Here is a 12,654-nt window from a genome sequence, read left to right as displayed (position 1 = left end):
TAATTGTTCTTTGTAGGTCTTTTCGATGATGGGTATTGTGAACAGTGTGAGGTGATACCTCATAGTTTTGTTTGGCATTAATCTAATAATTACTGATGTGGACTATCTTTCCATGTGCTTTTATTATTATTTTACATCTTGTAAAAACAGTTTACCTCTTCAATCTGGCTTCTTCAAAATTGGCCCTGTTTAGAATTTTTTTCCAGTGATTTACCCCAGGACATTTCTTGAGGACAGGTGTCATTTACAGCCCTCTTAGACTTGTGACTTATGAGCCCTTTAGCATCTCTTTTAAGGTGTATATATTGATCTGGACCAGCTAATTACTCTCTGTCCCTCTGCCTTTCTTTTTTGGTAACCATGAGTTTCTTTTTTAAGTCTGTGAGGCTGTTCCTCTTTTGTAAAGAAGTTTACTTGTATCCATGTGTAGATTCCACAGGAAGTAATATCCTATACTTGTCTTTCTCTTTCACTTACTTCACTTAGTATGATTATCTCTAGTTTCTTCCCGGTAACTGGAAATGGCATTATTTCATCCTTCTTTACATCTGAGTAATACTGGCATTGTGTATATGTACCCCATTTTCTGTCTTCATTCATCTGTCCTTGTACACTTAAGCTGCTTCTGTGTCTTGGTTATTGTACCTAGTGCCACCATGATGATCGTTGGGTGCAGGTGTCTTTTTAATTTTGGTTTTCTCTGGATCTATGCTTAGGTATGGGACTGCTGGCTCACTGGGTACTTCTTTGTTTAGTTTTTTAAGAACCCCCATAATGTTCTCCCTAGTGGGTATAGTGACTTACGTTCCCACCAACAGTGTAGGAGGGGTCCCTTTTCTCCACACCCTCTGCAGACTTGATTGTTGTAGGGTTTTCAATATGGCCATTCTGATCAATGTGAGGTGATACCTCATTGTACATTTGATTTGCCTTTCTCTAAGAACTAGTGAAGAAAGCTGAGCACTGAAGAATTGATGCTTTGGAACTGTGGTGTTGGAGAAGACTCTTGAGAGTCCCTTGGACTGCAAGGAGATCCAACCAGTCCATCCTAAAGGAGATCAGTCCTGGGTGTTCTTTGGAAGGACTGATGCTAAAGCTGAAACACCAATACTTTGGCCACCTCATACGAAGAGTTGACTCATTGGAAAAGACTCTGATACTGGGAGGGATTGAGGGCAGGAGGAGAAAGGGATGACAGAGGATAAGATGGCTGGATGGCATCACCGACGCGATGGGCATGAGTTTGGGTGAACTGCAGGAGTTGGTGATAGACAGGGAGGCCTGGCGTGCTGCAATTCTTGGGGTTGCAGAGTCGGACACGACTGAACAACTGAACTGAACTGAAGAACCAGTGATGCTGAGCATTGTTTCATGTGCTTTATGGCCATTTCTATGACTTCTTTGGAGAAATGTGCATTTATTCTTTGGCCCATTTTTTATTGGATTGTTTGTATTTTTGATATTGAGCTGTACTAATGGTTTGTATGTGTTGAAGAGAAATTCCCTATAGGTATCTTTGTTTGCAAGAACTTTTTTCCATTCTGAGGGTTGTCTTTTTCTTTCACTGATGGTTTCCTTTGCTCTACAGATGTTTTTAATGTTTGTTAGGCCCCATTTGTGTATTTTTGTTTTATTTTCATGATTCTATGAGGTGGATCAAAAAAGAACTTGCTGCATTTTATGTCAAGGCATGTGCTCTTTCCCTCAAGTGTTTCATAGTATCTGCCCTTTTATTTAGATCTTTAATCTATTTGGAGTTTATTTTTGTGTATGGTGTTAGGGAGCATTCTAATTTCATTGTCATTTTCATCGCTAAGGAAGCTGCCCGATGTTCTCCACGGTGGCTGCTCCCAATTTCCATCCCCAGCGTCAGTGCAGGAGGATTCCCTTTGCTCTACACCCTCTCCAGAATTTATTGCTTGTAGAGTTTCCATCTGTGGCCATTCTGACTCTTACAAGGTGATACCTTCTTGAAGTTTTGATTTGCATTTCTTTCATATTTAGCGATATTGACATTTTTACATGTGATTTTTTTTTAAACAGTGTGAGTTAAACTTATTCAAATTGGCTTCTTGAATGCCTGCTCTGTTTTTAATATTTTTCTGTTGACGTCCCCGAGGGCATTTCTTGAGAGCAGATGTTTTTTACTTACAGCCCGCAGGTCTAGTGCAGCCTAGTGGCACCACAATGCTGGTGAGCAAAGGATTTAAAGTTGTTATGGGAAATGGCCACCAGGTGGCAACATGTCTCATGCCCCTACCCTGGTTACTAGGGGAACCAGAGCCTTAGGGAAAGTCCTGTTTCTGGATTGTCCGTTAAAGTGGAATGTGCCAGAAGAAATACCCAAAGCTTGTGTCCAATTCCTTCTTCCTTCCTTATCCCTATCCCCTGGACACATCCCAATTCCTGCAACACTACTCTGTGGAGGGTACTTTAATCATAGGTGGGGAAGAAATCTGGAGGTGGGAACTGCATCACCTGGAAACATGGAGTCAAGGGGGCTTTTCAAAGCTCCTCCAGCCCAGAGGCTCCACATCCTTTGGGTGCAGTAGGTGTAGTTTGACTGCAGGAGGCTGCCAGGATCTGGTGGTTGTGGGCCGGTGCATAGGGGAACTGGCTTACCAGGTCCATGGGGCAGGGCTCATTAGCTGGCACATCCTCCCCAGCTCCCTCAGCCCCAAGACAGTCCATCCAAGGGACCTAAGCCTGCCCAGGCTTCAGGGATATGGCAGCGTCCCAGATCACTAAGGCCTAAAGGGAATAGAGTCAGCATTCTCTTTTTGTAATTTGTATTTTGTAATAGTGTAGAGGTGACTTCGGAGAAGGCAATGGCAACCCATTCCAGTACTCTTGCCTGGAAAATCCCATGAACAGAGGAGCCTGGTGGGCTGAAGTCCATGGGGTCGCTAAGAGTCAGACACGACTGACACGACTTAGCAGCAGCAGCAGCAGCAGAGGTGACTTACAATGTTGTAGAGTTTATTTGTTTCAGGTGTACAGCAACATGATTCACTCATGCATAGTGATGCATAAATGCTCTAGTGATGCATAGTACCTGTTCTTTTTTGGGTTCTCTTCCCATATAGTTTATTATGCAGTGTTGATTCGGGGTACTCATCCTATAGTGGGTTCTTGTTGATTATTTTACAAAGAGTCATGTGTGTATGTCCGTGTCCACCTTCTCATTTCCTTTGCCCATCACCTTTCCCTTTTGGTAACCATAAGGTGCTTTGCTATGTTATGCTGTTTCTTTTTGGGAAAGAAGTTCATTTGTATCCATTTTTAGAATCCACCTCCAAGAAACATCATATGATACTTGTCTTCCTTTGTCTTACTTCACTTAGTATGATCATCTCTACTTCCTTCCTTGTTGCTGGACGTGGCATGATGTCCCCCTTTTTACGGCTGAGCTGTAACTGCTCTGTGTGCGTGTATGCATCTTGTTTACCCAGTCATCTGTGCTTACCCACTCAGGCTTCATCCCTGTATTGGCTATTGTTCATAGTGCTGCCATGAACATTGGGTGCCTCTGTCTTTTAAAGTTATGGTTTTCTCTGGATCTGTGCCCAGGATTGGGATTGCTGGGTCCTACGGTACTTCACTCTTTAGTTTTTAATGACCCTTTGTCCTGTTCTCCTTCGTGGATTTAGCGACTTTCATTCCAATCAACAGGGAGGAGGATTCTTTTCCCTCCATTCCCTTTCCAGCATTTATTCTCATAGATTTTCTATGCTGACCATGCTGACGTGTGTGAGATGACGCCACTTCTGATTCGCAGTTCTCTAGTACTTACAGATACTGAGCATCTTTTCATGTGCTTCATGGCCATCTCTATGATTTCTTTGGAGAAAGGTCCATTTAAATCTTGTGCCCTTATTTGACTGGGTTGTTTCTTTGATATTGAGGTGCATAAGCAGTTTGTATGTTTTGGTGAGAAATTCCTCGTGGGTGTCTCCGTTTGCACATATTACTTTCATTATGGGGTCTGTCTTTTTGTTGTGTTTATGGTTTCCTCTGCTGTGCCAGTACTTTTAAGGGGAGTTAGGTCCCATTTATTTTTATTTTTTTCATTTATTTATTTTTTATTTTTCATGGTTCTAAGAGGTAGATCAAAGAAAAACTTGCTGCATTTTATGTCAAAGTGTGTTCTGCTTTTTCCCTTAAGAGTTTCATATTATCTGTCCTTTTATTTAGGTCTTTAATCTATTTGGAGTTTTTGCTGTTAGGGAATATTCTAATTTCATTCTCATGACCATTTCTTAAAAAACCTGCACACTGTTCTTCATAGTGACTGCTACAAATCTACCTTTTCACTAAGTGTGGGAGGGTTCTCTTTTTTCCACACTTTCTCCAGCATTTATTGTTTGTCAACTTTTGGACAATGGCCATTGTTAACCATGTGAGGAAATACCTCATTGTAGTTTTGATTTGCATGTCTCTAATATTTAGTGATGTGGACATCTTTTCATGTGATTCTTTTAAAGGGTGTGAGTTAAACTTACCTCTTGAAATTGACCACTTGAATGCCTGCATTGTTTTGAGTTTTTTTTTTTTTTTCCAGTGACACCTAGGACATTTCTTGAAGGCAGGTATTATTTACCTTCAGCCCCTTGATCCTTGTGCATATTAAATACCCATGAGTACTGCTTTTCATGGTGGTGTTAAATTAGACGGCCACAAGGGAGCAGCAGTTCTTCATGTCCCACTCTTCTTTTTTTCCCTGTAATTTCCTTGTTATTTTTATGTTGGAATATTGTTAATTTCTGATGTGTTTGTTTCAGTTGTACAGATACATGTTTCAGTTATGCATAGATGTTTATTCTCTTTGGGTTCATTTTCACATATAGGTGATTACAGTGTGCTCATCGACTTTCCTATGCTATTCAGTAGTTACTTTTTAATCATCTATTTGGTATATATTACTGTGTATGTGTTAATTCCAAACTCTTAATTTCTCCCACTTGTTTCTGAAGGATGGAGGCTCTGCAGAGGGCAACAGGCACTCCAGGTTCATTGTGGAGGTACACTGCCTGCTACATGCTCCCAGCTCCCTCAGCCCCAGGACACTCCAGCCTTGGTACCGAAGCCAGTCAGGCTCCAGGGATGTGACATCAGCTCAGGTAACTATGGCCTGAGGGGGATAGAATCAACATTTCTTTTTCCATATTTTTCTGTTTTTACCCTATAATTTGAACAGGAGTGAATTACAATCTTGTGGGGTTTTCTACTTTTTTTTTCTTTTCGATCTACTGCATCTTGATTTTCTTGGTGACCAGGAGTTTCTTTTCTAAATCTGTGAGGCTGTGTCTCTTTGCGAAAGAACTTCATTTGTATCCATTTTTAGGTTACACCTACTGAAATCACATGATACTTGTCTCCCTTACTTCACTCGGAATGATCATCCCTACTTTATTTCCTGTGGCTGGACTTGGCATTATTTCCTACTTCCTTATCACTGAGAAATATTGCATTGTGTACCTGTGCCCCATCCTCTGTTTCCATTCGTCTGTAATTTCTACATTTAGCTTCCTTCCCAGACTTGACTATTGTACCTTTTTGGGCTGAGATCGCAGGGGTTTCTTTGTCTTTTAAATGTTTAAAATTTTTTCTCTGGGTTTATTCCCAGCTGTGGGACTGCTGGATCCTAAGGTACTTGTGTTGCAGTGAAAAGGGATAAAAAAGAGAGAAATGAGTTTTTCTCTTTCCCCTTCCTGAGAACAAAGAAGATAAAGAAAACAATGAGCAGACCTGAATATTCCTTTTTTTTTTTATTTTTTTTTTATTTTAAGCCATTCCTGGCTCTGCATGTCTGTAACTAAGTTTGCTTTCTTGCCCTCTAACTGCAGGAGCTGCACCTTGCACGCATTTAAAGTCTCCTCTATACTGGAAACAATTAAATCATTCTATGGATAATCAGTCTAATAACACTAGAAAACTAGGCTGGGTGCCTTATGGACAATGCCAGTATATAGTTTCTCTAAAAAATAAGAATTGGTATGGAACAAACTAAGTCAGATGACTTAGGTATATATTGGGCTATACATCTGGTCCCATCACTTCATGGCAAATGGATGGGGAAACAGTGGAAACAGTGGCAGACTTTATTTTGGGGGGCTCCAAAATCACTGCACATGGTGACCGCAGCTGTGAAATTAAAAGACGCTTGCTCCTTGGAAGGAAAGTTATGACAAACCTGCTGCTGCTGCTGCGTTGCTTCAGTCGTGTCCGACCCTGTGCGACCTCATAGACGGCAGCCCACCAGGCTCCCCGTCCCTGGGATTCTCCAGGCAAGAACATTGGAGTGGGTTGCCATTTCCTTCCCCAATGCATGAAAGTGAAAGTGAAGTCGCTCAGTCATGTCGGACTCCCAGCGACCCCATGGACTGCAGCCCACCAGGCTCTTCCATCCATGGGATTTTCCAGGCAAGAGTACTGGAGTGGGTTGCCATTTCTCCCGTAACTGGGTATAATCTTGTTTCAAAATATAAATTTGAGGAATAAATGAGGTAAAGAATATGATATGCTTAGCACATGCCTGGCCAGTGGTAACTTGCCAATAATGTTACCTGTTGTAATTCTAGCCCATATTCATCAAAGCTTTGTTTTCTAATAAGAAATAGAAACTATTTGATTAAAAAATAAAATTTGAATTCTATTGTAATAGATTTTTATGTAAGAATGTAACAAATCTCATTTAATTCTTTCTGTTTCCTTTTCATTCATGCAGTAATAGAGGGTTTATTATGCACAATGTACTGAAGTGGGTTGATACTCTAATTTTATTTGATTGATATAAATTCTTAATACATGCTCATTGTGGAGAATTTGACAATAACGATGTATGTATATAAAGAATAACATTAAATATTTGGAATCATACTATATAGAGATAACTGTTGGTAACAACAAAATTGTTTTCCTAGCTTTGCGCAGTGGCAGTATCGTAGCCAATGAGGTTTATCCGAGGCGCGATTATTGCTAATTGAAAACTTTTCCCCAAATTGTTTTCCTATAGGCTTTTTTCCTTTAAAAGATAATATATATTCAGTTTGTATCCTGCTTATTTACTCAAGGTTATATTGCTGCTGCTGCTGTTGCTAAGTCACTTCAGTCGTGTCCGACTCTGTGCGACCCCAGAGACGGCAGCCCACCAGACTCCCCCGTCCCTGGGATTCTCCAGGCAAGAACACTGGAGTGGGTTGCCATTTCCTTCTCCAATGCATGAAAGTGAAAAAATAAAGTGAAGTCGCTCAGTTGTATCCAACTCCTAGTGAGCCCATGGACGGCAGCCTACCAGGCTCCTCCATCCATGGGATTTTCCAGGCAAGAGTACTGGAGTGGGGTGCCATTGCCTTCTCCGTATGACAAACCTAGACAGCATATTAAAAAGCAGAGACATTACTTTGCCAACAAAGGTCTGTCTAGTCAAAGCTATGGTTTTTCCAGTAGTCATGTATGAATGTGAGAGTTGGACTATAAAGAAAGCTGAGTGCCAAAGAAATGATGCTTTTGAACTGTGGTGTTGAAGAAGACTTTTGAGAGTCTCTTGGACTGCAAGGAGATCCAACCAGTCCATCTTAAAGGAAATCAGTTATGAATATTTATTGGAAGGACTGATGTTGAAGCTGAAACTCCAATACTTTGGCCACCTGATGTGAAGAACTGACTCATTTGAAAAGACCCTGATTCTGGGAAAGACTGAAGGCAAGAGGAGACGGGGATGACAGAGGATGAGATAGTTGGATGGCATCACCAACTCAATGGACATGAGTTTGAGTAAACTCCGGGAGTTGGCAATGGACAGGGAGGCCTAACCTCTCAGTCCCACGTGACTGACTAACTGAACTGAACTGAACTGACGTTGGATGGCCGCCAGAGGGCACTCTTGACCTGCTGACTGTCCAAGCAGTACACCAGGTAGTCACTGGGACTCCAGGACATTCAGATAAGTTTCCATACAGACTCCTTGCTTCTAATAGCACCGACCCTACCCCCAAGATTTTGCACAAACGAATAGGGACAACGTAGGGTATTTGTGGCCCAACCACTCAGAAAAAATGAGCAGAAAGCAGCCCTGCTAGCAGCAGCATTGAGGAGCTTAGATCCAGTGAAACAGACTGTTCCCTTGTGGAAAGGGGAAACTAAGAAGAGACCACCACTATGCTACGACCAGTGCACCCATTGCAAAGAGACTGGACACTGGAGGAATGAGCACCCCCATTGCACAGGGACATCTAAAGGGTCGAAGAAGTTCAGTCAACCCAACAAAGAAAGGTACCGCCTGAGATGGCTGTCCAAAACCTTATCCACCTGGCTGGAGCAGTATCAGACTAGGGAAGACCGGACTTCCTGATCCTGGGTGTCTGGGAGTCCAAGGTCATGATGAAAGTAGGGGAGCCAATCAATGAATTTTATGGTGGATATCAGAGCTGAGCACTCCGTGGTAACCACACCTGTGGCTCCCCTCACAGGCCAAATAGCAACTATTGTTGGGACCATAGGGGACTTGACAGCCCTCTCATTTTGCAAGGCCGGTTTGTGTCAGCGAGGGGGCCATCTGATGACTCATGAATTTCTGTACTTACCAGAATACCCCATTCCCCTGCTGGGTAGAGACTTACTGACAAAACTGGGGGCACAAATCACCTTTACCCCCCAGAAAGCCTGCGAGCCTCACCTTGGGGAGCCAATTGGCTCTGATGATGGCCGTGACCATGCCCAGGGAAGATGAATGGCATTTCTATTCCTCAGGGAAGGAACAAATAAATCCCCCCAGACTGCTAAAAGAATTCCCTGATGTTTGGGCAGAGAAGGGGCCCCCAGATTTGGCCAAAAACCATGCCCTCATTGTGGAGAACCTGAGGCCAGGAGCCACTCCTGTTAGATAAAAACAATATCCATTACCATGGGAGGCATGCCTGGGAATTTGGGGCTACATCCAGCGCCTACAAGATGCCGAGATCCTAATCGAATGTCAGTCTCCCTGGAACACTCCGTTCTTACCTGTCAAAAAGTCTGGAGGGAATGACTGCAGCCCCATCCAGGACCTCCACACAGTCAACAGTGCAGTGATCACCATCCATCCGGTGGTCCCTACTCTCTCCTGAGTCTCTTACCCAGGTAAGCTGGTTCACCTGCTTCGATCTCAAGGACGCATTCTTCTGCCTCTGGCTGTCACCAGCCAACCAGCCATTGTTTGCCTTTGAATGGGAAGACCCACACTGGGAGAAAGACACAGCTTACTTGGACTCCAGTGCCACAAGGCTTCAAAAACTCACCTACCCTGTTTGGTGAAGCCCTAAGTGTGGACCTTGCTGCCTTTCCTGGAGAAACTTTAAACTGCACCCTACTCCAGTTCATGGATGGCCTGTTGCTAGCCAGCCTCACCCAAGGGGACTGCAGGAGAGGCACCAAAGCCCTGTTGGCTCCACTCTCCACCACAGGGTACAAGGTGTCATGGAAAAAGGCTCAGCTCTGCAGACAGGAGGTCAAATACCTGGGGTCTGTCATCACAAAAGGGCATCAGGTGCTTGGACATGAGAGGAAGCAAGCCATCTGTTCAATACCTCGGCTGAACACTAAGAAAGAAGTCCGTGAGTTCCTTGGGGCTGCTGGATTCTGCCGAATCTGGATACTGGGTTTCTCTGAAATTGCCAAGCCTTTGTTTAAAGCCACAGCAGGATCTGGTAAGGACCCCCTGGAGTGGGGGCCTAAACAGAAAAAGGCCTTCGAGGAGATAAAGAGACTCTTGACCAGTGCTCCAGCATTAGGGCTGCCAGATGTGACACGGGACTTTGACCTCTTTGTACATGAGAAAAATCACACTGCCCTGGAGGTCCTCACACAGGCAGTTGGGCTGTGGCAGCCCAGCTGCATATCTGTCCAAACGACTGGATCCAGTGGCTGTGGGTTGGCCGCCATGCCTCCAGGCATGAGCTGCAACTGTGGTTTTGGTCAGAGAAGCAGATCAGCTTATTCTAGGACAAAATATAAATGTAAACGCTCCCCATGCTGCTATTGCCCTGAAGAACAGCCGGGGGCATAAGTGGTTGACGAACTCCAGGATGGCTCACTATCAAGGACTGCTTTGTGAAAACCCATGGGTCCAACTCGAGACTATGTGGACGCTGAGCCCCACCACCTTTTTACCTATGGAATCAGAAACCCCTGGTCATAACTGTGAGGAGGTCATAGATGAGATTTACTTGAGCAGGCTGGACCTGACAGACATTCCCCTCCAGAACCTGGAACTGGAACTGTTCACTGATGGAAGCAGTTTCATCCAAGATGGGCAGCACAAAGCAGGCTATGCCATAACAACTGACGAGAGAGTGAAGGCTGAGGCCTTGCCACAGGGTGGTCAGCACAACGGGCTGAGCTACGGGCACTTGCCCAGGTGCTAAGGCATGCCGGAGGGAAACGAGTCAACATCTATACTGGTTCAAAGTATGCCTTTGCTACTTTACATGTACATGAAGCCATTTATAAGAAAGGGGACTATCGACAGCAGGGGGAAAGGAGATTAAAAACAAAAAGGAAATCCTTCAGCTGTTCGAAGCAGTCTGGAAGCCTTTCCAAGTGGCAGTCATCCATTTTAAAGGCCATCAGCGAGGAACTGATCCGATCAGCAGAAGAAATCGGTTGACTGACCAGGAAGCCAAGGAGGCGGTGACCCAACTGAGCCCCACAGTGGGCCCTGAGTCAATCTTTAAGGTCCACTTGAAGCCAGAATTGCCTCTGTCCCCGAGATACACCAAGGAAGAAGATTAATGGACTCTAAATGAGAGAAGAATAAAAGAAAAAGAGGGCTGGAGGAAGCTCCCAGACCAAAGACTCTTTGTTCCCAGCAATATAGCAGTCCAGCTGGTAAAACAACATCATGAGACAACTCATTTAGGAAAAACTGTGCTGGAGAGTATACTGAACTGCTACTATTTCATTCCTAAGCTCCCAACCCTGTGTGCCCAGATCATTGCGAGATGTGTGATTTGTGCACAAAACAATGCCAGCGAAGGACCAAGACCCAACCCAGGGGTGCAGACCGTTGGGACACTGTCCTTTGAAGATCAAAAGTGGACTTTACTGAAGTCAAGCCCTATAGGGGCTGTAAGTATTTACTTGTGGTAGTCTGCACCTACTCAGAATGGGCTGAAGTCTACCCCACTTGCACTGAATGGGCACAAGAAGTGGCCAAGGCCTTACAAGAGACATAATCCTGAGACATGCGCTGCCTCTCTCCATAGGGTCTGACAATGCGCCAGCTTTTGTGTCTGAGATAATCCAAACTTTATCCAGGACAAATGGGAATCAAATGGAAGCTTCACACTGCTTATAGGCCACAGAGCTCAGGGAAAGTTGAATACATGAATTGGACCCTCAAGACTACATTAGATAAACTCTGTCAGGAGACCCAGTTATCTTGGGTCGACATGTACCCCTTTTCTTTACTCTGAGCCCGATGCACCCCGAGGTCCTCAGGCTGTTCTCCCTTTGAGATCTTATGTGGGAGGATGCCCCCAGTGATAGGAAAACTCAAGGGAAACCCCCAAAAACTAGGTGGCCTGGAGATGTCCCAACACCTCCAGGCCCTGGGAAAAGTCTTCCACCACATCGCCTGAGAAACCTTAGAAAGGACACCCATTCCTTTGGGCAACTGGGTTCATCCTTCTCGGCCGGGAGATGAAGTATGGGTTAAGGACTGGAAAAAGGAACCACTTCAGCCAGTTTGGACAGGCCCTCACACGGTCATCCTGGCAACCCCTACTGCTGTTAAAGTTACAGGTCTCATCCCTTGGATCCACCACACCAGAGTCAAGAAGACAGTGGCTTCCTGTAATGAGGACACCTGGAAAACAGTCTGGGACCCTGAGAATCCCCTCAAGGTCTGGTTCCAAAAACAACGGCCCTCACCCACAAAAGACACTGAACCCAGCTCTAGTCACTCCGGAAGCTGACCAGTCCATGCATGGCAGAAGCTTGAGGATTCTTCAGCCTTGCTCCAGCCACACTCTGGCAGCTGGCTGGTCAACGCACGGTGGAAGCTTGAGGAGCCGGCTATCAAAATATCAATGGATTTTCATTGTCAACCCTGGACTCTATCCCTGATTGGTATTATTGCTATGCTCTTCACTACTGGACTAGCTTCAGTCACACCCTAGGACTAGGATTTGGGTCAGAAGCTGTGGCTAGCTGTCTATTATCTCACTGTAGTGAAAAGCCTCATTCTTATTAGATATCTCTTAAGATCGATTCTCCCTATTAACTAAATTGCTCACAGTATAGCTCTCCCCCCTTCACGATAGGCTTAGTTGCTATAGCCGTGACACCCCAAAGATGGGGAGAAAGCCTTTTGCTAGTGTTCAGTTATCTGTTATGTGCAGGCTGCTTTGCAGCCTTTTAGTGTCCCTTGCTCTAACAGGTGGTGCCATTCCTTATCCATCACACACCTGTCAACATTACAGTCAACCCTTGAAAAATCTCTTACTCAACCATCAGCTAGAACAATGTATAGATAGCCAATCCTATAGGCCAATCACCTACTGCCTCCATAACCATTCGATGTATATCCAGGGGCCTGGGTGAAAAAATGTTTTCCAGTTATGCCCCCAGCTGCTGCTACCTTTCTGCCACCAGAGGATCCAAACCCCGGGCAGT

At 44.5% G+C, this 12,654-nt stretch overlaps 1 non-coding gene across 1 annotated transcript; it reads left to right on the top strand.

The window, feature by feature from the left end:
- Window positions 1-6,921: 6,921 nt before the first annotated feature.
- On the top strand, window positions 6,922-7,055 carry LOC112584855. Its single transcript, XR_003109241.1, has one exon. It is a non-coding gene; the product is annotated as a U4 spliceosomal RNA (small nuclear RNA).
- The last annotated feature ends 5,599 nt before the right edge of the window (window positions 7,056-12,654 follow it).

This window comes from Bubalus bubalis, chromosome 4 (assembly GCF_019923935.1).
Source record: "Bubalus bubalis isolate 160015118507 breed Murrah chromosome 4, NDDB_SH_1, whole genome shotgun sequence".
Classification (NCBI taxonomy): Eukaryota; Metazoa; Chordata; class Mammalia; order Artiodactyla; family Bovidae; genus Bubalus; species Bubalus bubalis.
This window is presented reverse-complemented; position numbering and strand designations above follow the sequence as displayed.